We start from the raw sequence: 6103 nt of genomic DNA on the forward strand, positions 1-6103 counted from the left end.
TGCAATTCTTCTTCTGAGATTACGGATAAGCCATCTAGCTGCACATTTGTACAATGTGTGTCAATTTTATATCATTATATGAAGGAAACGAGGAAATGCCGCGCTGTACTGCATGGCGCCAGATTCCGGCCTACAGGCAGCCTGGCCACCAAAACGCCACTCCCGCGATTTAGACCTTTTTATAACGGCTAGCCTCAAACTTGGTACTAACACGTAAAAACTATCAATCTTGGTACCAATTCGCCATCACCGCCCTAAATGTGATACTCGTGTAATTTTCTCGCCTAAAATACCGAGACTATACTGCAGTTCTTCTTCTGAGATTATGGATAAGCCATCTAGCTGGACATTTGTACAATGTGTGTCAATTTTATATCATTATATGTCGTTTCTATCTACTGGTGGAGCTGTTCTCTCACGTATGCAGATTGAGAACTGCAGTTAACCATATCTCAACGCTTTGTGTGAGTATGGTGACGGGGGAAAACTTAACAAAATCTGAATCTGAGGTCTACTGCTCTAGTTATCTTTATGACGCTGTGAATAAAATGAAGCATGCCTGTTGGCATCGTGCTACTGGAGACAGTTATGCAAATCTATTTCCTTGAACTTTTGTTACATGAAACTAACCAGTTGTGTTGCGTTGAAGAGTGAACCTTCTGAATATGGTCACATCTGGTGCCCAGATTACTCTTCTAAAACTATAATATCTCATTTCATTTCACGAGAATGAGTGTACTGCCCATACAACTTGATGAGGAACTCATATCATATATAGTAGTAGTCTCTGTTTTCTGTAGCAACAACTTTTTTTTGCGGTGCTTGATCAATAATGCTCAGACCTAATCCTTGTGATGCTTGTGATTTGCCTTAATTTTGAAAGTTGGCCAATTCAGTGTGCAAACTTTAGCTTGTACAACTTCTTCGACTTGCATGTCCCGATCTTGTAACACAGGATATCCAGTTTTGTTGAGAGATGTCAAGATCATTTTCGTACGAGCTTCCAAACTGTGGAGCAGTGCAGCATGTAGAAAACAGCTTGCGGCGGAACACAAGCTGCTGGTGAATCACTGCAGGGGAAGGGGGCGTCCTGCATTCTTGCTATTGTTCTGGTGAATCTCTTAGGGTTAAGGATCTGATGCTCCTGGTTGTGATATCCACTGCCGTTAGTTGCCCCTGTGGCCCATTCTGTCCCCTGATGGTTACTCACTCATAGTTTTATGATATAGAGCTCCTCGTCGAGCTTATGATTCCAGTCCATGTCCATAAATAATTAGCATTCTGTTCAGGAAATGTCCGGCTCATATTGTTCTGGCCCTGATCCTGAAACTTGGTGCCTGTATATTATGCATATTTGTTATAAACTAGCAAAGTGGCCCGCTCGATGCGCGGGCTAGAACTTTAGGAGGTTCAATAATGAGACTTCATTTGTGTCAAGAAAAATTGGGACCAAATGTGATGACACCTAGAAATATTACTTTTGCAAAAATAGTTGTCTTACATCTGTGATGTGTTTAGTGCTATGAACTTCTTCCATTAGAAGTATTACATCACAAAGTAATGGATAAACAATTCTGTTTAGGGAGTCGACAAATAGGAACTTGGTAGACCCTGGCCACCTTATATTATGTAGCATTCTCTTGCTTTCCAAATCATCTTACTTGGGCGGGCATAATATTTGAAGGGTCCATCATATCTGAATGTTCATAAATCTATGTTAACAATATTTATAATATCTAAAATCCATTTGGATAGACAATTACAATAAACTCTTGAATAAAATATGAACTTGTATCTTGTACTTATAAGGGCTATGGAGTATGCAGAACAAATAGTTGACTTCTTTCCATAGTCAGGGTTTGTACTTTGGCTAATTGCCTTGTTTGTAAAGAGAAGATATTTTCATTAGGAAAGATTTCTTTAGCTAAAATGCACCTTTTCCTATGTCGTGGACCCTTGGATACCCAATGTCCAAAATTGCTATGTAAGCCAGCTATAAGCCCACTATTTGCCGTTGTCATGAATCATGTTCTTCTTACCCTTCCTCTTGAAGATGGTATTGTTGAGCACATTCTTTTCTTAAACTTTTGTAAGTTCTTCTGTACCACATTGGCACTAAAAGTTTGCTTGGAACCTTTGGAGTGTGAGTACTTTGCTCTCGAATTCTCTTCAACACTCAGATGATTGATGATAATCGCAACTGAGTATTCACGTCTCTGGTGCTTCAGAGAAGCAGCAAAGCTCCTCCAAGAAAGAGAGAGTTTGACAATTATGCATCATGCCACAAACTTTTTCGGTAACTCACACTTAAGAAGTTCAAGCTCCTTAGCAATGCATTATATTTCATGAGTCTGATCTAGAACAAAATGGTTATCAATCATTTTGTAGTCATAGAACTGATCCATGGAATACAACTCGCTACCAGCATCGATTGCGCCAAATTTAGCTTAGAACTCATCCCACAAGTCCTTGTCAAGCCACACATGTAGGTATGTGTCAACTAGCTTGTCTCCATCATGCTTAGAACGGCTCCCACAAAGTTGGTGGTGGTCTCCCTGAACGGCTTCTCCCAGTCAGGAGTAATCGTTCCATCGGGAGTGCCACCAGCGACCCAGACACATCCATCATCGTGAGCCACAAGACACTTTTGGTCTACCAACACTTAAAGTGAACATCCGTAAACATGTTCGATTTCATTGTAGTAGCAAAGCCTTGAATCGGAATTTCCTATAAACATAATATATTTGGATTGTTGGGTATATATATTAGCAACTTTGGTCTCAACTCTCCATATGCAATATAGCGACTACGAATATGCCGACTCTGCTAGAGTTGCTCTTATATTTTTGTCTTAACTCTCCTTCCAAATCCACAACGTTATAAAACCCCACATAGACCTTTTAAGATTTTTCAGGAATTATTCCTTGGGCATAGAGCTCTATTTTACATCTATTTTACCATTCTTTACAAATTTGCACCGGAAAGCGTGATTGAAAAGCTTTCAAAACTAGAAAATAAGCTATATCTATACCTAATAATAAGGGGGTTATTGCTTCTTGCGGTACGTCACGAAAATATATTGCCCCAAAGTTGCAAATATTACCCACCAATGCGACCTATATATAAGTCATGAAAAACGTTTCACACAGGGACTCCCCAACTGGGCCGGCCTATGCAGTAGGGACCTCCTATACTGCGCTCTGTGCGCTGGGAGAAGACGCAGCGCGCCGGTTTGGGCTGGTCCGGACGACCTGTTTTCTAAATTTCGTTTTCTTTTCATTTCGCTTTTTCCACTTCAAATAATTTAGGGCTTCAAAAAAGTTCCAAAAATTTAGAAAAATGAGAATTTTTAAATAAAATTTCTGTGGATTCAAAAAATGTTCGCTTATGCAGAAAATATTCAAAATTTTGAAAACAAATGCCAGAAAATAAAAATGTTCATGATTTTTATAAAACTTAGTGTATTATTATTTTTTAATGAAATTGAACAAACTTTTGCAAATTAAAAATGTTCATCTATGAAAAAATATTATAGAAATTCATAAACTGTTCATGACTTACAAAATAGTTTATTCATTTATAAAACTTCCACTGATTCAAAAAATGATCATGCATTCCAAAAATGTCTGTTTAATCAAAAAATGTCCTTTAATTTCAAAATTTTCTCAACCAATTTCCAAAACAATGATCGTCCATTCTAGAAATGTTCCCCGATTCAAGAAAATTCCTAAAACAAATGTGCGCAATTTTTTGAAAAAATGTTGGAAAATAGTACAATATGCTTAGGAATTCAAAAAATGTTCTTGATTTTCTGTAAAAGTGTCCATGAATTTAAAAAATGTTAACGAGTTTAACAAAATGTTCATGATTTCATGAAATTGGGAGTGATGTTGTATCTTGGTGATGCATCAAAATGTGATCATGGCCATTGGAGATTTTGAAATTTTTTTCTCATGTTGCAACACACGGGCCCTTTTGGTACAACGGCTCCCACAAAGATGGTGGTGGTCTCCCTGAATTTCTCCCGGTCAGGAGTAATCGTTCTATCGGGAGTGCCTCCAGCGACACATCCATAGTCGTGAGCCACAAGACAATTTTGATCTACCAACACTTAAAGTGAACATCCGTAAACGGGTTCGGTTTCATTGTAGTAGCAAAGCCTTGAATCGAAATTTCCTATAAACATAATGTTTCTGGATTATTGGGTATATATATACCAATTTTGGCCTCAACTCTCCATATGCAATATGGCGACTGTGAATATGATGACTCTGCTAGAGTTGCTCTTATATTTTGGTCTCAACTCTCCTTCAAAATCCATTTGGCACTAAATTTCTCATCATGATGCATTTTATAAAACTCCACATGGACCTTTAAGATTTTTCAGGAATTATTCCTTGTATGGGCATAGAGCCCTCTGCAATCCACACACATTTTACATCTATTTTACTGTGCTTTGCAAATTTGCACAGGAAATCGTGATCGATTGTCGTGAGCCACAAGACAGTTTTGGTCTACCAACACTTAAAGTGAACTTCCGTAAACGGGTTCGGTTTCACTGTAGTGGCAAAGCCTTGAATCGAAATTTCGTATAAACATAATGTTTTGGATTGTTGGGTATAGATATTACTCCCTCCGTTTCAAAATATAGTGTGTCCTCGGTTCCCGTGCTTCAACTTTGACCATAAATTTAACCAACGAGACCACTGCGGCGGGAGCAAAAATTATACCAGTGAATTCGTATTCAAAAGAAGTTTTCAATTATATAATTTTTACCAAAAAAGGCTTTCGCCCTGCTTTATATATAAAGCAATGACCGACCATAGCTTAGATACGAACGCACGCCACCACAACACACGCACACACCCAAGGCTGGATACATAGGCGCTGAGCGCGGTAACACTACCCTAGTACTACAAGAGCAACCGGAGTCCTCAACAGTGGACACGCCAAAGCGAAGAGAAGAAGCCGCATATGACGAACCGTGTGCTCCAAGACGGTGCCTTCAAGAAGGTTACGACACTAGAGCGTCGTCACTGCCCGACCCGAGGGTCAGAGTTTCCCCTGGAGCAACACGACGGGCAGTGAGAGCCGCGACGACGCCTTCAAGAAGGGAGCGAGCTTTGCCGCCGCCAGTCCGTCCAAAGACAGATCAGGTTTTCACCCCGGCCAACACTCACCACCACCGGACGCCACATCCCGTTGACCACGCCGCCCACACGACCATGGCCACCGGGCAGCACCTAACCACGGGCTCTGCACAAGAGCACCGCGGAGCCACCCCCAGGGCTGCCGCCCTGGCATCCAAGACCCTGAATCCACCTCACTCGATACCCACCGCCACCTCAACCAAAGATACGAGTGGAAAGGAACCGCCTTTCGCACCCCTGGGCTACCCCTAACGCCAAAACCCAAAGGTTGGCCAAAATTGGCCTCCATCGACCCATCCTGCTGCCGGGCGCGAGACGAGGTCGGTCCTGCTGCCGGGCGCGAGACGAGCTCGGTCCTGCTGCCGGGCGCGAGATAAGCTCGGTCCTGCTGTCGGGCGCGAGACAAGCGATGGACCATAGTTAGGGGAGGACCGAACCTTCGACGGAGGTAGCAACCAGATGACGAGGAGAGGACTGAAGGTCGAAACGGGCCGCCAACGGACGAGCCGACGCCGGAAATCTAGCCGCCGCCCCAGTCGACCCGCCGAGCTGCCGTGGAGCTGGCACGGCGAAGCCCCCTCGCAGCCGCCACCCACAGCCGGGACTGCAGCCACGCCGGGCCGGAGCCCCAAACCCGCGCCGCCGGACGGAAAAAGGCGAAATCTGGCCGGCACGCAGCACCACCACCGCCACCATGCCGACGAGGACGAGCGCACAACCCCCGCCTGCCGCCGGCAGGCCCTAGCCGCCGCAGCCCATGCCGCCCGCGAAGCAGCGACCAGAGGATCCAGCAACGTCCAGATCAGATCTGGGAAACCCTCGCCGCCACTCCGAGCACACCCCGCCACCGCATCCAAGCACGCCAACTCCCAAGCACCATGCCCCGCAAGGCCCAACAGCCCTCCACGCCACCACCCTCAGCCGCCGTCGTCGTCTTGGCTGCTGCCGGTGCC

The sequence above is a fragment of the Triticum dicoccoides genome, chromosome 6B (genome assembly GCF_002162155.2).
Source record: "Triticum dicoccoides isolate Atlit2015 ecotype Zavitan chromosome 6B, WEW_v2.0, whole genome shotgun sequence".
Taxonomy (NCBI): Eukaryota; Viridiplantae; Streptophyta; class Magnoliopsida; order Poales; family Poaceae; genus Triticum; species Triticum dicoccoides.